We start from the raw sequence: 27,112 nt of genomic DNA, 5'->3' as shown, positions 1-27,112 counted from the left end.
AATAAATGTGTGTTGATCAATTAAGTAGTGTCACGGGCTTCAAATTAGGAGTGTCAAGAAGGAAATGGGAACCCAATAAATGCAAGGCACTATGTACTGGATAAGAGAAATGATCAGAAGTCAGGCAGCAGAAAATAACAAAATGCCTATACATATAATTCAAGGGCTCAGATATAAGAATCTGAATAATGACTAAGGAATGTAACAAATTTCCTTTTTCAGGAATCTATATAGCACTCAGGTATCTTCCCATCATCATCATGGATAATGATGGACAATTTCTTTTTAGAGATTAAAATGTCTTTATAAGTCAAAGTCATTTTAAATTCAAATCACCTTTCTAATTCCAGTTATCACATGGCCATCTTTTAACCAGGACGTACCTTGCACATATTTTCTGAAATATGATTATCATTTCATTGATAGGCTTCATACAAGATATCTACTAATATTCACTCATGACTCTCATCTGTAAACTCCTCTTGGTCAGAAGCAATGACATCATAGGAATTGAATTTGCTTTGTGGAGAGCTATATCCCACTGAAATACTTTTTATCTATAGTAGATATTGCAGGTCTTCACTCCAAAAGTCAGGGATTACATAAATGACAATTCCGTTTATACAGGTGACTCACTACTTTTATCTCTCCCAGATTCCTTTCTAATCATTTTATTTATTCTTAGGAAAGAGCCCCTAAATAAAATACATGGCTACAGATGTGAGAGAATGAGGTCATACCAAAGAAATGTTGGCTTATGGTATACTTAGTATTCAGCTAGTTCTACAAGGAGTCTCAGAAACATCTTGAAACTTGAGGTTGCCATGGAGGTTAAATAACAATGTCAATGAACACAGCATTTTTTATTTCTATTGATTTAAGTTTTATGGTCCACCCATATTTTGTGGTTCTGTATGAAAGGCAGTGTAGTACTGAATCCTGCTTTAATACTTATTCACCGTATGGCCCTTAGCAAGTCCACTTAATCTCTACGAGTTTCAATTTCTGATTTCATAAAAGGGCAGCTAAGTAGTAGTGGATAGAATGCTGGGCCTGGTGACAGGAAGACCTGAGTTCAAATATATCCCCAGATGTGACTAGCTGTATGACCCTGGGCAAATCACTTAACTCTGTTTACCTCAGTTTTTTCATCTGTAAAATGAGCTGGAGAAAGAAATGGCAAACCACTCCAGTATCTTTATCAAGAAAACTCCAAATGGGGTCATAAAGACCTGGACACGACTGAACGATAAACAAAAGCCAAAAAGAAGGGAATAATTAATCAATAAAAACTTATTAAATGCCTACTCTGTGCCAGGCACTGTGCTAAGCACTGGGGATACAAAAGATAGTCCCTGCCCTCGAGGAGCTTATAATCTAATGGTAGAGACAACTGCAAACAAATATATACAAAGCAAGTTATACACAAGTTATATATGTGTGTGTGTATGTATATATATATATGCATATAGGGAATAATTAAAAGAGGGAAAGCCCTGGAATTAAAAGGGTTTAGGGAAGGTTTTCTATAGAAGGTAGAATTTTAGTTGAAGCTGGCGGGGGCCGGGGCGGGGGGGTGTCGATAGTTGGAGTATAGAAAGAAGAGTGTTTCAGGCACAGGGGACAGCCAGAGAAAATGCCCAGAGCCAAGAGATGATGTGTCCTGTTCATGGAACAACCAGGAGGTCAGTGTCACTGAATTGAAGAATATCTGTTGGAGAGTAGTGTAAGAAGACTAGAGAGATGGGAAGGGGTTAGGTTATGAAGGGCTTTGAATGCCAAACAGAGCATTTTGTACTTGCTCCTGAAGACAACAGGAAGCCACTGGAGTTTATTAAGTAAGGGGGTGATAGAGAGATGAGAATTAAATTCATTGAAATGATGAGGTCACCAAATAATGAGTATAGAGTGAGAAGAAGGCCAGGACAGAACCTTGGCAGGGGGAGGGAGAGGGGAGTGGCCATGGAATGGATGATACAGCAAACAAGACTCAGGAGTAATCAGACGGGTGGGAAGAGAACAAAGAGAGAGCAGGTGTTCTCAAAATTCAGAAAAATCAGAGAGGATCCAGGGAGGGAGGGAGGTTGGCCAAAAATAATGTCAGAAGATACAAAGAGGTCCAAGATGATGAGGATTAAGAAAAGACCTTCTTAGATTTTGAAATTAAGAGAGGAGAAGGAAGAAAAGGAAAAAGAAGAGGAGAAAGAGAGGGGGAGGAGGAGGAGGAAGAAGAGGAGGAGAAGAGAAGAAGAAGAAGAAGAAGAAGGAGGAGGAGGAGGAGGAGGAGGAGGAGATGGAGGAGAAGGAGGAGGAGAAGAAGAAGGAGAAGGAGAAGTAGAAGAAGAAGAAGAAGAAGAAGAAGAAGAAGAAGAAGAAGAAGAAGAAGAAGAAGAAGAAGAAGAAGAAGAAGAAGAAGAAAAGAAGAAGAAGAAGAAGAAGAAGAATCATTTATATAGCACTTACTATGGGCCAGGCACTAAGTGCTTTACAATGATTATCTCACTTGATCCTCACAACAACCCTGGGAGATAGATGCTATTATTATCCCTATTTTACATATGAGGAAATTGAAGCAAACAGAGATTAAGTAACTTGCCCAAGGGTGTGGAGTAAATGTCTGTGGCTGGATTCGAACTCAGATCTTCCTGACTGCAGAGAGCACACTTTATCATTTATATCCCCCATGAGTTCCTCTTTCTATCTGAAATCTATCTACATAGATATATCTATAGAGAGAGATGTGTATATTTATAATACATGTATCTTAGATTTCATATTTATTTATATATTTATAATATATGTATCTTAGACCTTGAGTTTTATTTAGTCAACATAAGGAAGGAAAGGAGTCAAGAACGGTTGTTGCCAAAGAGGCAGGAAGAAGAAGACGGTGCAGTGCCACAAAATCTGGGGAGGGGCCCCAGGAAGAAAAGAATGGACCCCCACAAACTACAGGGCTTGGCATTGGGACAGGGGGATGATCAAAAGTTGCCCAGAAGCAAATACAAAAGGCCCGGATAATCCACAAGCTGGAGTATCAGTCAGGTCTATCTCATGCACAGAAACAAAAACTGTGTTTTCTCATCTTTGTGTCCCATTCCCCACAGTGCTTTACCCAGTGAGAGAAATTAATTTTCTAGGGGTATTCACTCATCACACAGGGCTTTAAGATAGGAGATGCCCAATAAATTTGTTGGGCACCAGTTTGTGCCTAACAAGTCAGTTTGTCTGCCCTGTACATTCAAATGTGCAGAATTTCCTTTAGAGTAATATCACTAGGGAAGGAAGGAAATAAGCATTTAATAAGCATCTACTATGTGCCAGGCACTGCGCTAAACACTTTATAAATATTATCTCCCTTAATCTTCACAATGCCCCTGAGAGTTGGGCTCTATTGTTATCATCCCCACTTACCAGTTGAAGAAACTGAAGCAGAAAGAGGCTAAGTGCCTTGCTTAGCTAATCACGTAGCTAGTAAGTGTCTGAGGCTGGATTTGAACTCGGGTCTTCCAGGCCCAGTACTCTATCCACTGTACCACCTACCTACCCATCTGGGAAGGGAAGGCTGATACAAGTGACTGGGTAAACACAAGCATAACAGAAGCACCAACATGATTCCAACTAAGCCTCATACCCAACGACATCTTAACCTATGGCCCACTCCCTCCACATTGGTATTTGGTAACAAAGGGTATAGAGCTCTGCATTTTACTCTGCCTCACTCTCCATTGACAAGGCTGAGCTGGGAAACACATGCTCTAACTACTGAGATACACTATCCATCATCCCTTTCTTAATAAATCCAAAAATTCCGTTTGTTGACCCTCTCTGCCCTGCCACCTTTGTCTCTCAAACACCTAGAACCTTGGGGTCATAAGATAATAGGTTTAGAGGATTCTGAGTTTTAAGGAACCTTAGAAACCATCCAGTCTAATCTCATTGTATAGATGAGAAAAATGAAGTCCAGAGATATTAAATGATTCAATAAAGCTGTAAGTAGGTAGTAAGATCAGGATTCAAACTCAGGTCCTCTGACTCCAGTTCTCTTGTTTAGTCTTGAAATAGGTAACATCATTAGAATGTTGGCATAGAAATGAGATGTAATTCACCAGGCCTAGTTGTAATATATCCCACAGGTATTACCATCAGATTAGTACAAATGGGTAAAGGTCAGACAACACCCAAAGCTCAGGCAGAATAATTAGAGCCTCCCTCAGAGTGTTTGGATCAAGGCAGCGTGAGGATGACCAGTTCAATAAAGAATATTCTAAGGACTAAAACCTGGTTCCCTAGTTGGACTGGTTGAAAGAATATCCAGGACAGAGGATTACTTCTGTGATCGCCCTAGATTTTAACACATTCATAGATAGACCAGAGGACCTTGTTCAATTTATCATTTCCTGCTCAGTTCATATAAGAATCATAACCTCAATCATCTCAATATGAAAAAAAAAATTCTAAAGTATTTCAAGGACAGTCATAACAAAAATCTCAGTGAACACTTTTTGCCTTAATATTTTTCTTCTTTTTTTTTTTGGAGACCTTCTCTATGATTTTGTTGTTATAGAAAACTCAAGCAAAGTTCCCCTACCTAATCTATTGGTAAACATTAATTAAGCATTATGTGCCAGGCACTCTCTAAGGGCTGGACATACAAAGAGAGGCAAAAGATAGACCCTGCCCTCAAGGAGTTTACAATCCAATGGAGAAGACAACATATAAATAAATATATCCAAAGTAAGCTAAATACAGCTTCAATAGGAAGTAATTAACAGAGGGAAGCCACTAGAATTAAAAGGGGTTGGAGAAGGCTTCTGATAGAAGTTAGGATTTTAGGTGGGACTTAAAGGAAGCCAGGGAGGTCAGTAATTGGAGGGAAGGTGGGGGAATGTTCCAGGCATGAGGAACAGGCACTGAAAAATGCCCAGAGTGGAGAGACGTAGTGTCTTGTTTGTGGGACAAGCAGGAGGCCAGTGTCACTGATTTAGAGTACACATTGGGAAGTAAGGTGGAAGAAGGCAGTTGGGCACCTGTTCTGCACCTTCTAGGCCTGAGGCCCTGAGAGGTTAAGTCCCGAGGCCCAGGGTCATACAGCCAGTACATGTCACAGGCATGACTAAAACAGGTCTTCCCAGCAATAATGTCAGCTCTCTTGCCACCATGTCGTAGGGCCTCCCAATAAGTCCTTTAAGTTTCATAACCCAATTCCCTCAGACAAACTTTAAACTCCTATTCTTAACAATACCCTGTAAAGCCAAGTTTAAGAGTTCGCTTCTGAATTCTCAGTCTCAGCGTTATCATTCTCACAGACTTCATCAAATTCAGAGAGTCCTAACAAGTCCAATTCTTCTTCACTATCTCTGTTCAAACTTCACACTTCAAAATACCTTTCATTTCTCTCAGGCTCCTGATATTTTCGACTTAGGAACTTTCTACCCTTCCTGGGAGTAGAACTCACAGCTGAGGAGCAAAGGGCAGCGCTTTGCCCATAGTAGGCTTAGTCCATATTTGAGGAATGAACAAATGAATGAAGTTGATTTATTTCTTTTTAAGAATACTCTGCCTCAGACGTGGACTAGATGTATGACCTTGGGCAAGTCACTGAATCTCTGCCTGCCTCAATTTCCTTCTCTGTAAGTGGAGATGATGATAGCACTTAACTTCCTAGAATTGTTGCAAGTAAAGAAATGAGATACTAATGAATATAAAGCAGTGTGCAAACTTTAAAATGAAATATAAGTGTTAGCTTCTAATATTCAATTTCTGGATACCACTAACTGTAGACAAGTTCTTCCTTGTATTGAGCTGCAATCTGTTTCTCTTTAATTTCCACTCATTCACCCTTCTAAGGCAATACAGAACAAGTCCAGTCCCTCTTCTACAGAAAAGCTCTTCTTTCATATTCCCCTATGGTTGGGCCTCTTGGTTTTTCAAATTTGCATTTTTATCAGTTCTCTCATAAAGTGGGTTGACCCTGATGTCTCTCTGCAGCAAAGTGCCCCTGTAGTTGCTTTCCCGTTTTGCAAGGATTATGTCCCACCATTTATAACACTGTCCAGTCTTCTTTCCCCCAGAATAGAAACCTGTCCTTTGGTCTAGTTCTGTCTTTGTGAGCTAAAATATAATGCAAGCCAAAAAACTCCAGGGCAAGAGCTCTGGTAATAAGCATCCCTATGCCTACTGGGACAAAGCAATTACAAAGTCATCCACTCATTCGATAAAGTCACTGGGCAGAATGTGACAAAGTCAAATAGAACAGAGGTTCACCCACCAGTGACCTGCTTCTACGAATACTTACCAGTGGGGTGACACAGCCTACATGTACTTGCTGCAATGCTAGGGATTTCACTAGGATACTGAAATTCTCCCTGCAAATCGTCCCACTATCAGGGATAGAACTGGAGATCTAGAAAAAGTCCTGGAGGTCATCAGTTCCCCACCTTTGAATGAATCCCTTCTACAACATCCCTGACAAATTTTGGTTTTACACACTCTGCTTTAGCATCTAGAGTAATTAAGAATTCACTCCCTCACTAGACACCCCAGTCTGGCAGGCAAATGGCCTAGTGGATAGAGCGTCAGACCTGAAGTTATGAAGACCTGAATTCAAATCCAAGGACACTTATTAACTGTGTGATCCTGGGCAAATCACTCAACATCTATTTGCCTCAGTCTCCTCTGAGACCTGAGAAACTTTACAGTTTCCTGTAAGATGGGTATAATAATGGCACCTACCTCCCAGGATTATTGTGAGGATCAAGTAAGATAACGATTGTAAAGCACTTAGTGCAGTGCCTGGCACCTTCTAGGTGTTATATAAATGTTAGCTATGATTATTATTATTACAGTAAATAAGAACTCACTACCTCACCAGACACCCCATTCTGACAGGTAAGTGGGACAGTGGACAGAGTACTGGACTTGAAGTCAGGAGGACCTGAACTCAGACTCTGCTTCAGACAGTGACTAGATGTATGACCTTGGGCAAGTCAATGAATCTCTGCCTGCTTCCATTTCTTCATCTGTAAATGGAGATGATGAAAGCAGTTACTTCCTAGAGTTGTTGCAAAAAAAAAAAATGAGATGCAAATCAAAACAACTCTTAGATACCACATCTCTCCTGTCAGATTGGCTAAAATAACAAATCAGGAGAATGATAAATGCTGGAAAGGATGTGGGGAAATTGGAACATTGTTGCATTGCTGGTGGAGTTGTGAGCTGATCCAGCCATTTTGGAGGGCGGTTTGGAACTACGCCCAAAGGGCTATAGAAATGTTCATACCCTTTGACCCAGCAATTCCACTTCTAGGGTTGTATCCCAAAGAAATCACGCAAGCGGGAAAAGGACCCATATGTACAAGAATATTTATAGCGGCTCTCTTTGTGGTAGCCAAGAATTGGAAATCAAAGGGATGCCCATCAATTGGGGAATGGCTGAACAAACTGTGGTACATGAAGGTAATGGAATACTACTGTGCCATAAGAAATGGGGATGATGCAGACTTCATAACAACCTGGAAAAACCTACACGACATAATGCTGAGTGAGCGGAGCAGAGCCAGGAGAACGTTGTGCACAGCCACAGATGTATGGATTCCGTGAGGACCAACCCTGACAAACTGTGCTTTTCTCAGCAACCTAAGGGGCAAGGACAACTCCAGGGGACTCACGATGGAGAATGCTATCTTCATCGAGACAAAGAACTGCGAAGTTTGAATACAGACTGAGGCACACTACATGCTCGCCTTTTCTGCTTCTCTTTTGTTTTTGTTTTTGGGGGTTTTTTTTGTTTTTTTTTTTTTTGGTTCTGTTTCTTCTTTCTCATGATTCATTCCATTGGTCAAAATTCTTCTCCACGACTTTACTAGTGCATAAATTAATTCAATGTGAAGTTATACATGACAGTTATATGAGACTTCATGCTGTCTTGGGGAGGGAGGGGGGAGGGAGGGGAGAAAAACTGGAACTCAAAACTATGTAGAACTGTGCGTGGTAAACTAAAAATAAATAAAGAAATTTATTAAAAAAAAATGAGATACTGATACATGTAAAGTAGCATGCAAGCTTTAAAATTCAATAAAAGCGTTAGCTACTATTATTCAATTTCTAGATACCACTAACTGCAGACAAGTTCTTCCTTGTATGGAACTGCCATCTGTTCTCTTAACTTTCCACTCATTCAGCCCTCTAAGGTCATACAGAATAAATCCCATCCCTCTTCTATAGGACAACTCTTCTTTCATATTCCTCTAGCCTTTTCCTATTTGTCTATAGCTTTTGACAGATGTAAATGTGCCTCATGTGTACATATAAACATATACACACATACCCACATATATGTGTATGTGTTATATACTATGTGTGTGTGTGTGTGTGTGTGTGTGTATATATATATATATACATGCACACTATACTTGGGTCCTTCAGGTCATTAGATTGTCTCTAACGCAAGAGTTACATACATGTGTATTGTGTTGCACATATGTATGTGTGCTGTGTGTGTATAGAAGTATACACATTGCCTTATTTGTATGCATGTACGTATGTATGCTTTATATGTGCACGTACACATATTGTGTCTATATATGTATACGTGTCATATATGTGTGTATCGTGGTTATATACATGCATGTATACGATATAGGCATACGTACATATACTGCTGTTCCTCCCTTCAGATTTATAAGAGTAACACTGAAGGTCTGGGGGCATCTTTATAATATGACCCCCTACCTAGTGTGTTCTCCCAATTGCAATCAATTACCTCTCTCCAATGTGTGTATACATATGCTTGCATGTATGTATGTAACCTTTGTGTCAGAGACAATTTTATGACCTGACGGGTCCATATAAACTTTGGGAAATCCTATCAACCTCTTGGATCAAAGCCCCCATTTGGGAAACTTAGGAACAAGAATGCATGGAACCTGCTCCTTCTCGCCACCTCACCCTCACCCGCCATATATTGATGACAAACCATTCCCTACTTGCACATATACAACCCACAATATTGAAAACGAAAGCTTAATTTAAAAGAGAAAAACAAAATATAACTTTGAATAAGCAACCATTAGTCCCATATGTATAAATACATATACATATATGTGTGTGTGTGTGTGTGTGTGTGTATATATATATATATATATATATATTAGATATAGCTCTCTCTTCCCTGCCCTACTGCAAACTTTCTACTGTTTTGCATAATTCTGTAACATAGCCAATTGGCTTACAAATTTCTTAGGCTAGTCTAGGATAAATCTCTAGGGTTTTCTTAAACTTTAATAAGATCTTGTCACTACTCTTCTCCTGTAGGGTCTACTCTTCCTTTCTTTTCCAAGTTTGTCCCACTTATCTGCCCCAATATGCATAATTTAGGGCAGAATCACCATTTCCCTCACTTACTCATTTGAGAGTAAAAAGGGAAATATCATAGTGTTCATCATATGTAGCATCTCCAGGGCTGCTAGTCTGAGAATGGTTGGTAGAATGAGCTCAGAGCCTTGCTAGACATGTACACATATATGTGTGACCCAAAGAAGCTTAGTCCTCATTACATTTTTAATACATAGATTGTTCTTCTACCACTTTCAGAAATATGGTGTGGTGGAGAAAAAATACTGGATTTGGGGTCCGAAGATTTGAATTGAAATTCTTATTCTGCCACATACTACCTGTATAAATTTGATCAAGTCCCGCTACCTCCCCAGATCTCAGTTCCCTCATCTTTAAAATGAGGGAGTGAACTTTCTAAGCCTTTTTCTCAAATCCCCTCCCTAGGTTTTGAGGCTAGGTAAGATCAAATGATATCTGCTCTGCCACCTTCCCCTAATATAACCTGGCAAGAACTCTCTAATTATCTTACTAAATAATATACAATATATAGCTTATTTTACAGTCCTTCAAAGAGGTGCTTAATTTTCAAACCTGAGTCTTTCAACTCTATGTACAAATTGTATTTTATATCCTCCCTCCTGAAACAGAAAAACTTAACTAAACAGGCTAAGCAGAATCTGAATCCCAATGTAATGAATCTGGGTATTTTTAATTTCCAAAATAGCACCAGGGAAATTATTTTAGCACCAGAATCTCTAGCTGGTATTAGGAAAGTAGTTTCCAGGGTTGTTTCTTGGCAGAGTTATAATCTGTCACAACTGAACCTATCTTTGGAGTCTTCTTTGAAAATACTGCCTTCTGAATTGTTCCCAACAAAGCTCTTTTCCCAAAACTGGTTAAAAGTCAATCCTAGAACCACCAAACCACAGAACACTACAGCTGGATAAAACATTTAAGATCATCTAGTCCAACTCCCTCATGGACTAGACAAGGAAAACTGAGTGAAGCACGCTCTCTCTTTCACAGAGAGGCTGCAGACATACGTGCAGAATAAGGCTTACATGGCAGATGTGGCAGACATTTTGATTTGTTTTGTTTGCCTATAATTCTTGGCTACAAGAACAGGTGCTACTAGGGAGAGAGCTCATTGGGAAGTGACAGTAAAAAACTCTTATTTTTTAATTGAGGTCTAAGAAAGAAAATCTGACTCAAGATCACACAGGTAGCATAGGTCCAGCTTTGAGCCTAGTTCTTTGACTTCAAGTCATTTACACCATTCAACATTAAGCTCCTTGAGGGTAGAGATTTTTTCATTTTTGTTTTTATGTCCCTGGTACCTAGCACAGGACCTGGCACATAATAAATGCTTGATAAATGCTTTTTTCATTGATTACAACCTCTAACTTATCCTCAAACCTTAGTTTAGGGTTTTGGTAAAAGCCATTGAGTCACATCTCCCAACCCACAATGGGCAGGGATGTCTATCTAAGAGACAATTAGATTCAAAGGCACAAAACCATTACTCAGATTTAGTCCTAAAAACAAAGTTTCCCATGTGGTACAAAAGCTCTTCTTATAATCCACATCCAAATGATTTCTCAAATCACCCAATCAGTCTGATAATCACTCCCCATGGATCGGCTTTCATTCTGCTTAAGCAAGGCTTAAGTAAGGCAATAGGAGCTTTCTCTCCTGACATACAAGTGAGTTCTGAGGGCATTATGGTATGATGAAAATGACCAGACTTGTAGTCAGGAGATCTGAGTTTGAACGTGAGTTCAAAATCTACTAGCTATATGATCATGGAAAAGTTAAGTGACTCTTTGAACCTCAGTCCCCTCATCTGTAAAATAGAGATAATACTGTAATAGGATGGTTGTATGGATCAAATTAATTAGTATGTGGAAAATGCAACATAAATCATATCAAAATTATCATTTTGATGCTGTAAATTATGTAAAAATGTCAGTGATGATGATGATGATGATGATGATGGAATCCCTTATTCTCTCGCAAAACAAAATCCCTTCTTTGTTCAATTAAAGAGCTTTAAAAGGTAGCCCATTTTCATAGTATGATGTACCATGGTGCCAAATACCATCAAGGTGGCTGGTGCTCCTTACTTGTGCATCTCAGAGAATTCAGCCTTCCAAGTAAGAAGAGGCCTACAAGGAAATTCAGCCCAATATTCTAGTAAAGATCTTTCTATGTCTACATGTACTTTAGTTTACTATGTATTGGCATTTTGAAGAAGAAAAAAAGATGCAGTTAACAAAACAGTATTTGGCTTCAAAAAATATATCTTCTTTCTAAGGTACAGCACAGAAAGAGGGATTTGCATTTCTTAATTGCTTTTTTTGAGGCTAAAATGTTTCTTCCACCTCCATATAATTACTCATGACCATAACAGAATCAGTTGAGAGACCAGGTGAATCCTAAGAAGCAAATGGCCACTAATGTTTGAAGCTAAAAGGACCAAAGCAGAAAAAAACTACCACCTAAATTGGGATTTCACCTCCTACTCAAGGTTTCAAAACCCTAAACACCACCCCCGCCCCTAAACAATTTAACTTGTAGCACTGACATCAGGGAACACTAAAAAACAGCTCAAAGGAAGTCACTGCCAAAAGACAATGTCAAGATTTCTTACTAAGACAAATTTGGAGGAATGTAAGCTCCTTGAGGGCAAGGACCATTTCTTTTTTGTATTTATACCTCCAGTGCCTACCACAGTGCCAGGCACATAATCAGCATTTAATCTTTATTGAATTGAAGAATTCCACATTAATTCATCATAATGATATCTCAGCCAGAAAATTTCCAAGAATCAAGGATTTCAAATCAGAAGGAGTCTCAGTGAGGGTGACTTGCCCAAGGTCACATACACAGAAATTAAGTGGAAGAGGTGTGGTTTCGAACCCAAGTCCTCTGACTTGCAGTCCAGAGTTCTTCCTACTATACTACCTTGTCCCTAAGGCACTACCACAAGAGAATTCTCCCTCTTTCTGTATTCCCGGTGCTTAGCACAGTGCCCCAGTACATAGTATGTGCTTAATAAATGTTAATTGTTTGATTCATTGATTGACTGAATTTTCTACATCTGTACCAAATACACCTGTATCACATTATGAAGGAAAGAAAGTTCTGTTGTGTCAATGGAACTACCTGAAGATCTAGTCCTGTTCCATCTTCTGACAAGGAAAATTGTCCTTGGACACTTTAAAATCTGCACATATGCTCATATCTCCCTGCCTTGTCTTTTTGTCTTTGCATTGCCTTTAAAAGGAACAAGCATATTAAGCTGGAAGTCTCTCCAAACCCCCTGGGCTTGACCCCAGGACAGTACATAGCAAACTTTCCTGCATCAGCAGATAATGTTACACAGCATGACAGCAGGCCAGAGTGTGATAGCTCCACTAGCCTAGGAGTTCTTGACGGATCCATTACTGTGTTTTCCAAGCACCTATGGGACTTCTTTCTTCAACTTCTCATTTGCTTGCTTCAGAGACCACTGTCAATGTCACCACGACCAGCCTCCAAATGCTGATTTAGCTAGGCTAGAAGTGGAACTACTAACGAATAGCTCCATCGTCCAAAAAAAAACCCAAAAAGTCCTAATGGTGTCAGAGCTCACCCACAGCAAATCTCATAGCTGGCCTAGTTTGTACTAGCAGGTACACACACACACACACACACACACACACACACACACACACACACACACACACACAATCAGCTTCTCTCCCCACCCCACCCCCACTCCTGTTCTTCCTGCCTGCTCTGTTTTCTATTCTAGCAGGGTAGCTCCGTGAACAAGAAACCTGCCATGTGGGAGCTGGCTTTCTGTAAAAGGGGATATTCTGCCAACTTCCCTAAATGGGAAAAAGGCGAGAACAGAGGAACGGTGTGGCATGCACTTTCATGCCCACAAAGCCAAACAAAAGGTGGCAGGTCAAATCTCAGACTCCATTCCTCCTAAGCTCACTCAGACAGGCTGAGATTTGATTTCTAACAGCTCTGAGAGTGTAAGCTAAGAGACCGAAAACACAAGGAGTTTGGCTCTTAGGGGAATTGCTGTATAATTGTGACTTTGCCATGTGTACTTTTTCTTTTGTTTGACAGGAGAAACAGGAGACAAGTTGTTAGCAACCTTTATACTCCCCCTAAACAAGGGCCCAAACAAGAGGAAACATCCATGTTAACAAGTAGGATGTGTCACCTGCAGAGATAAGCTTAGCCTGGACTATGTTTCTTAAAGCAGTTACTTACCCCACTACTTAAGCCTTCCTATTTAAATAGAACTTTTAAAAAGTGTGTTCTTCCAAAGGCATAGACTGTGCCCTATGACAGTTGTGCCAAAGTATAAGTATTTTAGATGCAGCCCAGCCCAGACAGCAGGAGAGGCACAGAATGGTATTTGCCATACGTGATGCCATGAAGCCAAATTCTGTATGAATAGTACCATCCAATCCAGAAAATCATAGAGGTAAAAGGGACCTCAGAGGCCACCCAGCCCAACCTGGAATAGACCAAGAATCCTCACTACAATATCCCCATCAAGTGGTCAAGCAGCCTCTGCTTGACGCTTTCATGTGAGGGGGAGCTCACTACCTCAGGAGGGATCCCATTCCAATTGAGGGCAGCTCTAACTATTAAGAAGTTGTTCCTTATGCTCTAAATATGCCTCTCTGTGACTTCCCTCTATGGCTCCTACTTTTGCCTTCTGGGCATATGACAGCCCTTCCGGTAGTTATGAAATGCAGGAGGCAGTTAGGTGGCACAATAGATAGAGCTCTTGGCTGGAGTCAGGAAGACATGAGTTCAGATTCCTCCTCAGACACTCACTAGCTGTGTGACCCTGGGCAAGTCACTTAAGTACCGTCTGCCTTAGTTTCCTCATCTGTAAAATGTAGATAATAATAACACCTCCCTCCCAAGGCCATTGTAAGGATGAAAAAAGATAATATTCATAAAGCACTTAACACAGGGCCTGAACATAGAAGGCACTTTAAAATGTTTATTTCCTTCCTTCCTTCCCCCACCCCAAAAGCTTCTGTCTTTGTGAAACCTACCCAGTTCCTTCAACTAGGCTTGTTAAAGCTTGATCATGAATCCCATCACCATCCATCCTAGTTGCCTATCTCAGAATGCTGTCCAGATTATCAATGGTCAGAACTGAACACAACGGTACATGCCATGGGAAATTGAATATCCAAACACATCTATATGCACTACCACAGTGCTTAAAAACATAACTATAAAATAGCCCCAAGCCTGTAATCCAAACATGTAAATCCTTCACTCAGCCTCACCCTCCTATGCTTAACAATGGGTTATGGGAGGAGAAAGAGTGAGAAGCCAAGTTTAACTGCTGACAGGACCGGACAGCAGGGATGTGAAATACCTCTCAACCAGCAATGGAAACTAAAGGTCTTAAGACCAAAGAGGAAAGAAAGGGAGGGACATGAGGATGTGATGGAAGTTCTGCCCTTTGATCGATCCTACAGCTGAGTCCGCTTCTCATTGCTCTACAATGGACACAACAACAATAATGGGCCAGGAGTCCTTGTCAGTGACAGGACATCATCAGTTACATGCTCTGCACAACATGGAACTGAAGGCCTTAGATGTCTACAAAGTACTTTCCCTAGACATAGGCATTATGCTACGGTTATGCCCTTTATCTAGCAATTTGCCCCATAGAATAAAAAAGCAGAACAGGATTCGGAAATTGCAATGAATTGTCCATTTGCAGAAGTGGCCATGGGTCACTAAACAAACTCAAACTTCCCTAGGACTCCTAAATCTAAAATATTTACATATTGTCTGGGGACTGCCAAGGTCTTAGTGTATCAGAATAGTAGATCTTTTATTATGCATTATTTTATCAATACTATGAACTATCTTATTGATTTAATTGATTCTATGTCAAAAGTAAATACTACATACATTTTTTAAAGTTTTGTCTGTTTATGTGTGGGAGCTTATAAGGGGCTCTTGAGAGCCTGATGAGCTTGGGAGTTGAAGCCCAAGGACATTCCTGTGGAAAAAGGAATTATCTGGGGCTACACAGTCCGGCTCGGCTCCTCCTCCTCTGATAAGGTAGGCTGTGAACAGCACATGCCTCCTTTCCAAATAAGCACTGGACACGAGTTGTCCACGAGCTGTGATGTATGGCCCTGGGGCTCCTGATAGGCTTAGAGGATCATTCACGAGCTTGCTGGCATCCCGAAACGAAGGCTAGTACTGCATAAAAATCCTGCTTGCTGAAACAATAAACGGAGTTACTAACCATCTCATCTCCCGCCTCATTCATTGTCCACAAGATCAGGCCTTTGCTGAACAAAGGCCTGGGAGTTGGGGGGGGGAGCAACGGACCCCAACAGGAGCTGACTGCATTATGCTAAGGTTATGTGACTAGGGCTCAGGAAATTTAGTCAGTTTAGGGCAGAGACAGGATTTGCCAGAGTTGGGGGCTTAAGAGGTTACAATAATCCCACTCTCTAGCCTGTCCTATCCATGCAGCCCTGAAGAAAGGAATAGAGTTAAGGGATATACTCTCTATGAACCATAGCTAACTCAACATTTTCTCCCAGTAGGGTAGATTTGTATAATAATCTGGGTGGAGCATGGAATATGCCCAGCTCCTGATCTTTCCTATTGAACAGGTCCAGTAAAGTGGCTAGCAAAGTCACCCAACAGTCAAGTATAAAATAAGGATAATAGCATTCACGCTAACTTAACTTACAAAAGTATCCTAATAATCTAAGTTGTGAACTATTATTGTTCCAAAGAATTCAAAGCATTTTATAAATGCTTCTCTTCTTGAAAAAATAGAATTATACCTAACTCTTCAGATGAGACACAGATAAATTAAAGAACCAGCCACAAACAAGGAAAGTCAGGAACCTGGAAATACACCCTGGAGATGAGAACGAGTTTGTGAATCAGGAGACAAAATCTTCATACTTGTAATGAACCCAATAGCTAGAATCTTAGTACTAAAAAATTCTCTATGTTGCTTCTGAAAATAGCATGGAACCAACTACATCTGCAATCTGCATCCTTGGCAATCATGTATAACCCACAACCAAGACTTTAACTGGAATCCCTATAGCCTCTTTACTCATCACATCATTTTCTTCGATCTGAGCCAAGAGAAATCACAGGCTCTCAGTTATCAGGTTCATTCTAACGAACCTCAGAGGCCATGTAGGATCTAGGAGCCTATTTTCTAGTCCAATCTGTACTTAAAGAAAAATCCCTTCTAAATCTCCAAGAAGCAGTCATCCAACCTCAAGGTAGCATGTTCCTATTTTGTCCACCTCTAATTTTTAGGGAGTATTTCTTTAGAGCAAATAAAAAGTTGCCTCCTTTTAGCTTCTATTCACTGCCTCCCAAACTAAACCCAATATTCAAATGTGGTCTGACTTGGGCAGAGTATATCAAAACTATAATTTCCCTTGTTCTGGATACAATGACTATTTCAATTCAGTCTAAGACTACATTAATTTTTTTTTTGGCTGCCATATTACACTGTGACTCATTTGGAGCGTGCAATACACTAAGATCTCCAGATCTTTTTTTGCATAATCTATTGTGTAGCCACAACTCTCTAATCCTGTACTTGTGAAGGTGGCATTCTAAACCTAAAAATACAACTTTACATTTGTGTCTACTGAATTCCATGTTGTTAAGTTTGGCCCATAATTCTAAACTGTCAAGATCTTTTTGAATCTTAGTCAGTAAACATTTATTAAACATTTTCTATATGCCAGGCACTATGCTAACTACTGGAGATACAAACAAAGGTAAAAGACAACCCCTACTCTTGAGTTCACGGCTTCATCAGAGTAGACAATATATAAACAACTCTGTACAAACAAGGATAAATGGGAAATAATCAACAGAAGGGAAGGTATTATAATTAAGAAGGATAGGAAAAGGTTTCCTGTAAAAGGTGGGATTTTAGCTGGGACTTGAAGGAAACCAAGGAAACCAGGAGTCAAAGAAGAGGAAAGAAAGAATTCTAGGCAGGAGGAATAGCCAGCAAAAATGTCTTAATCTCTCATACAGCTATTAAGTATAGCTTCAAGTTATCTGCAAATTTGGCAAACATGCTACTATGTCATGTACCTCTGTACATGTATCTCTGCCATCATCCAAGTCATTGATAAAAATATAGAGCAACACAGGACCAAGGTTGGATTCTTCCTGGGGCACTCTACTAAAGACTACCCTCCAGGTTGACAACTTATTAATGACTATTTTAGGGACCTATTAATTGAATCAGTTTGACTGCACCTAACTATACCATCCTTTAGAGAACATCTCTATCCCCAAGGAAAGCAATCATAAACAGTATTTATAGTGGGAAGGCTTCAATTATCAAGCTCTGCCAATTCAGCCCAAACTCTCTGCTCCAGGCTAGCTTATTCTTCTAGAATTATAGAGTTGGAAGGCACTTTAAAAGTTATCTAGTCCAATACTTATCTGAAGCATTCATTTCTCTGGCACATGCTCACTGATCCGTCAGTATAGCCTCTCCAAATGAGCCCAGTGTCTCCCTGTCCAAACCCTGTGTCTTTGCAGTAGATACAGCCAAGAAAAAAAGTAGAATAAAGAGAAAGGAGAGAAGATACATGCCTGTTTCTGAGGGGGAAAAAATAGCAGATCTGTTACTCTTACATAGGCTTCCTGCCCTTAGCTCCATCACCTCCTCCCTCTCTCTTTATTTTGGGTTCCTATTCTTTGAGGAGCTTCCTCCTACATATATTTTCTATTTATTCAGACATTTAAATCCTTCTTAAATTAGAAAACAACCTTCTCTCAGAGGAAAATCATAATCTGTCTTACATGAGGATATTATATTTTGTGACATTGATATCATCTTGTTATTGGAAAAACACAGGCTGAAAAAATTCTTTGTTAGTAATAGCAGTTGGGAAACATGTATGATGCTGATCCTCAGAGATAAAGATAACATTACTGACTTACCATCAGTAGATTTATTTTTCCAAAAATGTTGATGCATTAGTAATAAACAGCCTAGGCTAGCTCATTTGGTCCTACTTGTAAAGAGATGCACATATTTTTGGAACTGTTACCTAGGATTAGGACTATATGACCATGAGAAAGAGTGCAGCTAAGTGCCTACATGGGGATCCCATCGATGATCTTACTATCTTTATTGAGCAGCTATAAATCACTGAGTAAATCAAAGGTAGAAAATGTTACACATACTATGGCAGTTTTCCCTATTCCAATCCAAGATTTGGAAAAACATCATTTCTTCTTGCTAGAAAAAACTTAAAATCTGAACACAACACGAATCTCTAATTTATCTAAGTACTCATGTTTATGTCCATTTACATGAAAGAAAATACCTAGCAACAAAATTATGATTTGTAAATTAAAGGCCTTGTCCATCAGGATTGCCACCAGATCAGATCTATGGTCCATCAAACCAAGTTTTCTATCTTCAAGATACAGGAAAAGGATGCCTGTAGATGGCTAAGTTTGTCCCTCTTAACATCAACCGTAAAGGTAAGGGACCTGCCTCAAACACATAGTATCTCATAATTGCCTAGTATAGATCTCTCATACATTAATTGATCTCAACCTTTTTGAGGTTGTTCATATTTTTAGCCTGTGTTTCCTCTTAGCACATGTAGAGGGATTTCAAAAGATGGATGATGAAACATACCTCCCACCTCTTGAGTTAGTAATAATGGATTTCGGATGAATGTAAGAGATGAATTTTCAGACATGGCCAACGTGTTGATTTGTTTTACTGAAATGTATCTTTTTTTAATGAGGGAGAGTTACTACTTGAAGAGGGGAAAAAGCAGTGGTAGATTAGTAGACGGTTACAGATATACAAAAAAGAACATCCTTAACACATTTTTAATGAACAGAAGGAAACAAAAATGTACAGAAGGAGATACTAACAAATGGAGTAGTTTTGTTACCACCTTAAGTTTATATTTATATATATATATATATATATATATATACATATATATATATATATACACACACACACACACATGTGCATATATATGTGTATATATACTTATTTTTAAAAATGAATTGTATATAAAAGTTTATAATTTCTTATACAAGTCATTCTTTTTCTTTGTATGTTGAAATGTTTGTTGATAATTGTTAAATTCACAATGAGAAATGAAAGTTAAAACATTAAGAAGGACAAGTAAGGGTACTTAACATTTATTTTTCCTTTTTCATTGTGAATAGAATCATCCACAAGCACAAACATTTCAGTATACAAAGAATAATAAAAAAGAATATCATATGAAACTGAGTTCCTTTTTCATACAGTTTTTAAAGCATTTTATTAAATTTAACACAGGAGTAACAAAATTGTCAGAACTTTTTATTTCCTTCTGAGTTTTTAAAATGTTTTAATTTTTCATGTCTTATATGAAAACTATTGGGAAAACTGGAAAATAATACTTGTTGGTTAATTATTAATTCATCCATCCTTCTGTAAGAAGCCTTTCCAGATTCCCCTTAAATATTAGTGCCTACCCTGTGAGATTACCTCCAACTTACCCTGCATATAAATTGTATTTACAGAGGTTTATATATGTTGTCTCTATATGTGAGCTCCTTAAAGGCAGGGACTATTTTTCCCTATCTTTTTATCCCCAGCATTTAGTACAATGTCGGACACATAGTGTTTAATAAATGTTTATTGACTGACACTGATTCATCCATTAATTTAACTATTAAGTGCCTACTGTGTACTATACAAGGTGCTGGAGTAGATACAAAGTTTAGACAAGACATAGTCCTTGACCACATGTAGATTACAGCATAATAAAGAGATCAGACACACAAAGAGATAACTATAATATACAATATTACATAAGTACCTTAAAGATGTGTAAAATAAAGTCTTATATGAGATTAGGTACTAAACTATGAAGGCACTGGCTAGAAATGCTTGCAGTAGGATTGACTCCTCATGTTGGCTATGGAATGTTCAGGAATTCAGTCCCTGGGCTCTTCCAGCATTGCCTGTTGTGTAAGCTGCTGACCTGCCTCAATACCAAGCCAGCCCTACAGACAACATCTTGTTGGGTCATTGGCTAGCAGCTCCTGTGTGGGCTCAGAAAGCAGCCTGGCAAATGGAACAAATGAAAACTGGGCCAGGAAACATCGGGGATAAAGGCAGAACTCCAACCTCCCACACCTGGTCTATGTGATGGACAAGAAAAACAAGGTAAAAGGTAAACGGTGATCAATCTGCATAGCTGGATCTGGAAAGAAATCTAAGTTCCTGCCATGTCATTTGGAATTGGGGTTTAGTCTTTTCTTGGAGCTGTACAAGCAATGTTTCCCACCCCCTAATTGCTATGTGTTGTTTCAAGTACAAGAAACACTGTGTTCTTTTTTATAATAATTGATGGTTTTGTCATTCGGGAAATGTAAAATTTCACCAGTTGCTGAACCAATTGTTCAATTAAGTTGTCTCTGTGTTTCCCAGGCTTGTTGGCTCATCAGTGACACAAGTGGCTTCCTCCTCCTTGCTCTCACAGTAGGGACTTATTTTGCTTCCCTATGTAGCCTAACTTGTCCCAGCATTAAAAGAGTTGATGTCATGGTGAAAGGAAGGACAAGATTTCCAGGGCATTTATTCTTGCTGAATCATAGCACCAATATTTAATGGGGACCAGAATGCAATTAGGATTTTAACGGGTCTGCACCTATGGGGAAAGCTGGGCATAGCCTTTCTAGTTCATTGCTAGGAAGAAATAATTTCCTGAAGACACCCTTTAAAAATGCAATGACAATGTGTGGTCATAACCACCTGGTGTGTACCCAAGGACCTGGAGGATACCTACTGAGCTAGGAGAGCTCCTACACCCCAAATCTCAGATTTGGAAGGGATCTCAGAAGGCATCTAGTCCAACACCTCTACAAAATGAAGAATTCCCTCTTTCACATACCTGGCAAGCGTCCTTCAGAGGCAGTCTGGGCCACAGCCTTTGACCAAAACCTAACCAAGTTCCCAGTCACCATCTATCCTACCCACACTTCACCTACCCAAGACTACCCAATAGGGATTCCTGTTGTGGAGCTAACTGAGCTAACTCTTGGACTGGCAACTGGAAAGGGTAAACAAATAAACACTTTAGTCCAACCTGTAAGAAGTGAAGAAGCTAAGGGGAAATCCTAGTACTTATGGAGATAGGAGGGATTTTGGCCATCATCTATTCCAATCTTCCTTGACCCCTCACTTTTTACTCAACCCACACATGCAATCAGTTGACAAATCTTGTCATTTCTACCTTATAACTTTTCTTATGTACAATCCTTTATCTCCACTCACACAGCAACCGCCCTAGTTCAGGCCTTCATCATCTCTTACCTGGCTTCCTGGTAGGTATCCCTGCCTCAAGTTTATCTCTCCACTCTGTATCATCCTGACACAAGTGCCAAAGTGATCCTCCTAAAGAGCAGAGCTAAGCATGTCACTGTTGTTAAACTGCAGTGGTACCCTATTGCCTTTGGAACCTCTGGCTTTTAAAACCCTTTACACTGGAATCAGGAGGACCTGAGTTCAAATCCAACCTTGGACACTTGACACTTACTAGTTGTGTGACTTCGGGCAAGTCACTTAACCCCAATTGCCTTGCCTTTCCCCCTCAAAAAAAAACAAACAAACCCTTTACAACTCATTAGAATGTGAGTTATTTGAAGGTAAGAATAACATTTTTTACCTTCCTTTGTATCTTCAGAGCTTGGTATAGTGCCTGACTAACAGTAAGTGATTAATAAATGTTTGATTGACAACCTAATTGACAACCTGACCCACTTCTACTTCTCTGGTCTCCACACTCTCTATGCTCCAGTCATACTGACCCGCTTGGTAGTTTTCATACATAATGCTCTTCTCCCGTATCTATACATTTGCACTGGCTGTCCTCTATGTCTAAAGTTCTCTACCTTCTCACCTCCACATCTTGGAATCCCTGATTTCCTTCAAGGTATTGCTCAAGCACCATTTCTGCAAAAGGGCCTCCCTAGTTCCCTTCCACCCACCTCCATTTGCTCATGAGTTCCTTTCCAAGGTTACCTGGTATAGGATTTTTTTTTGGGGGGGGCAGTTTTGGTTTTTTGGCAGGGCAATTGGGGTTAAGTGACTTGCCCAAGTTCACACAGCCAGTACGTGTCAAGTGTCTAAGGCTGGATTTGAACTCAGGTCCTCCTGACTCCAGGGCCAGTGCTCTACTCACTGCACCACCTACCTGTCCCTGTATAGGTTTTGTATGTGTCTTTTACATACCTCTGTAGGTGATTATTTTTTCCTCCAACTAGAATCTTTGAGAATAAATACAGTTTTCCTTTGGTTTTTGTATCTGCAGCGCTTTGCATAGTGCAACATAGTAGGTACTTTAAAATAATTGTTGATTGATAGATTCAATGACTCACATTTATACAGCACTTGAAGAGACAGCATTATATAATAGAGGGCCAGCCCATGCTGAAGTATGCCTCTCATGAATTCTGGCTATGCAGTGTTGGTCAAGTCACTTAATCTCTCAGTTCCCCAAGGAAACCCTAATAGTTTGAGTTATAAACAAATTGCTGGCCAGCATTGGTGATGGAAGGAGATTCCACACCAGGAGTACTCCTTATTAACAAAATCACAGGTTCAAACTCTGCCCCCCACAAAAAAAAATATATACACACACACATATATGTGTATATATATATATATACATATATATGTATATATGTTTTACAAAGTATTTTATATACATTATCTCATTTGGTCCTTACACCATAGATATTTATTTCTCCCTTTTTAAAGAAAAGGAAACTGAGGTCCAGAGAAGTTTAGTGATTCACAGACCCATGGCTGAAAAATATACAAGGCAACATTGAATCCCAAATATCTCCCGAGTTCTCCTGCTACTTCACTGGGTCACAATTCTTTCTAGGGCTCTGTTGACTCACCTCAAGGAGCATGTCCCTTCCTAAGACACATTGGCTCAGTCATATGAAACCTCTCAGCTTCATCCAGGAAACTCTCCAATTTGAGGATTAAAATATACCTTCTAATAGACACTTCTGTGTGGAGTCAAGTAGAAAGAATATGTTTTTGCCTCCTTCTTAACAAGATTGTATAAGGAGTTTCTAGGGAGATTACGTCTGCCCAAAAGAGATTTTAATGAATTGTTTAAATTGTGAAAAGATTTAGCAGTCATCGATTGATGGATAGGGTTTCACAGGGGAGCACTTATCTTAACCTCAGAAGTAAATGTCAATTTATCTCAGTCTGAAATGAATTTGAAGCGGTCAAAGTCTATAAGGGATGCCACTAAATCACAGCATAATGTGGAGATCTAATTTCAGTCAGGACAACCCAGCAATAAAGCCTATTACCTTGTGAGAAGTCACCTCCCTGGTGAGTGCACATTATAAAAACTATTAGGTAACAATCCATTTCATGTGAGCTAATGCTACTAATTCTACCAGTATAGCCAGGGAAGGGATCGTGCTCAAGAGTTCATCTAAGAAACCTTAACCACTTTCTAAAACCAACAGATGAGATGTCAGAAAAGCAAAAGAAGGTGATTCTTTATATAAGAATAAAAATAAGCTTGGAACACTCCCTGGATAATTTTTCATATAAACACTGTAATGTTACAGAATGTGATATATTTTCAAGGAACTTAAAAATCACAACTGACTCTTGGTGGGCAAGGAGCTAGAGCCAGAATTGAATAAAAGAGGCAAAACTTTAACTGGGATGTGGCACTAAGGCATCTCTCTAGAGGGCCAAGTTTAGAGGGTGTTAAAAGCACTTCTGATCCTTCGGTGTGTGACTGAAGGGTTCAGTCTATGAGAAGATTTAGTTGAAATAGTAAGCTCTCAGACAACCCACTTCCTCTTCTCCAACTCAGTGGCCGCACTACACGTGAGTTCTTTCCTGACCCAGGCTTCTACCTACCTCAACATAATGGACTCCCTGAGAGCAGCCTTTAATTATGAGGGCTAGAGTCCAGGCTTAAAAACTTGAATTGATATTACGTTTCTTGCTACTTATCTTCAGTATGGTATGTGTTGCCCTTAACAAAAAAAATTCCTAGTTATGGCTCTGGAAAAAAGAGAGGGAAATTTATTTTTGGAAATTATACGGTATTTTAAATAGTCCCAATCTTCTCCCAAAAACAGAAGCCCACCTTTTTAATATCAAAATTTTTCCAGTGATGCTATATGGTTGTGAACCATGGAAGGCCATAATCTCTGAAGAATTAAAATTACAGGTTACCCAAAAGACATAAATACATGGTATGTGTGAATAGGCTATAACATATTGCCAAAAAAGAATTGCACAAGAGAAACTGTGAAGACTATTAGCAGAGAGATGCCTAACTGGAAAAGGAAATGGGTCAGTTGAATAGCAAGAGCAAGGGATAACCATTGGATGGCCTGTGTACTCTACCAATGTCCATGCAGTATCAAGAAATCTAGAAGAAAGATCCCCAGAAAGTCAGGTGGATACCTTGTGGAAGATTTATGGAAGCACAAGAATAAAAGCCACATAAGATGAGGTAAGTGGAGGGAGGAGTGGCAACCTTCATCACTAGATAGAATACTTTACATTGATTGTATCACAACTCCATTGGAGTAACTACCCAAGAAGTCATGCTTCATGCTGCCTTGAAGGTCATCAGAAAATATTTTGAAGCTGAGATTTTTGAAGTACTGGGGACTAAAGGGTTTTGTGACTGTTTACATACATACACACACCAGTTAGACAATGTTATCTGTTATAAAGTCTCTACTATGTCTCAAGGCCAACAGATAGAGCTATAGAACACCCCTTTAGCTATGGCTGGTAATCTATTGAGCAAACCCAAGGTAGTAGGTGGAGCAGTGGAACCAAGGATTTCTAAAGTAATGGGGCAGCTGGAAGCTAAAGGAGGGTATGGGTATCCAGTCAGTGGACCCAGGAGTTCAACCTGAGATTCAAGTTGGAAACTAGCAGGCAGGAATGGTAATACACCAAAAGGGGAGAAGACAAACTGTATGACTTCCGATACCTCCACCCCTCAGTTCTTTCCCATGCACTGGCCACACTCGAACTTCCCCATCTTGCCCTATTGATGAAGCAATTCAATTTTACACTACCCTCTTCTCCTGAGTATCTTGTCCTGCCAAACCCCACCCCAGACTATTCCCAATATCTACTGCCTTTGGTCCTACTGACAAGCCATTGAACAAAGGTGGAGAAAATCACCAAACCATGCTGGCTGGGTCTGCACAAACTTCTGTTATGTAATCTCTACCAAGCCATCCCTGTGGCAAGGCAATCCTTTGACACTTCCCTGAATGAATCACTATCCCACTCACCGCAGCATCTTTTCCAAACATTTTTATCCCTCCTCAAACCTTCCATAGCTCCCCTGTCCCTCCCACTCTCTCAGCTGAGAATCTTGTCTCATATTTTACAGGAAAAAAAATTTAGCCAGTTACTAAGAGCTCCTTCTACTGTACCCAGTTCACACTGAAGCTAGCTATACATCCCTATCTCATAGCTCTCAGATGCCTTCTGCTACTGTCTCCTCTTTTACCCCATTTCACTTAAAGAGGCAAACCCCTCTACATGCACAACTGATCTCATCCTATCCTCTCTGTTCCAGCAGATTGCCCCTGTATCATCCCTACTTTCTGACTAATCTTCAATCCCTCCCTACCAGCTGCTTCCCTATTGCCTACAAACATGCTAATGTATCCCCCATCCTCAAAAAAAACTCACTTAATCCATCCATTCCTACTAGCTGTTGTCCTGTGCAGAGGTGTGCTGATAAATGTTTAACACAAGCTTTATGTAGAAAAATACATATATGTATATGTGTATATATGTATATATACATATATATACTCACGAAAATACTTTCAAGTTTAGTCTGCATTGTTAACATTTTCGCCACCATTTTCCTAAGCCTAAGCAATCGACAAAACAATAAATCAAGCCCTGATTTGTAGTGGTTATCTATTTCCAAGGTAAAAATGCTCACGCTGAAAATTTAACAATTGACTCTCATGAGCAGGTTCAAGCTAACTACAGCACACCCCTGGTCCTAAATCTCTCCTTTCTTTCTTGGCTGTTTACAATGGGTACTTCCATTTCCTGTCCTCTCACTCTCTTCTTAACTCTCCACAATCTGTCTTCTTATCTCATCAACTGAAACCTCATTCAACTGAAACTGCTTTCTTCAAAGTTACCATGGTCTCAAGTACCAAAATTAATGGCCTTTTCTCAATCTTCGTTCTCCTTGACCTCTTTGCAAGCTTTAACAATGTCAATCACTCTCCTCTCCTTGAGATTCTTCTCTCTGGATTTTCCTGACACCGCTTTTTCCTGGTTCTCCTATTTATTTGAACATTTCTTCTCAGTCTTCTTTGCAGGATCTTCACTTAGGCCACACCCATTAATCGTGGATGGCCTCCAAGGCTCTGTCCTTAGCCGCCTTCTCCCTCTATATTATTTTGCTTGGCTATTTCATCAGCTCTTATGAATTCAATTATCATCTCTCTGCTGATGATTCTCAGGTCTAGCTCTAACCTCTCTCCTGACCTCCAAACTCACATTTCTAATTTCTCAAATTGGATCTCCTATAGACATCTTTAACTCAACATGTCCAAAACTGGAATCATTGTCTTTCCCTCCAAACCCTCCCCTCTTGCTCACTTCCCTATTACTGTTCAGGATACCACCAACATCTGTCATCCT

Source organism: Trichosurus vulpecula, chromosome 1 (genome assembly GCF_011100635.1).
Source record: "Trichosurus vulpecula isolate mTriVul1 chromosome 1, mTriVul1.pri, whole genome shotgun sequence".
NCBI lineage: Eukaryota > Metazoa > Chordata > Mammalia > Diprotodontia > Phalangeridae > Trichosurus > Trichosurus vulpecula.
Note: the sequence above shows the minus strand (reverse complement) of the source record.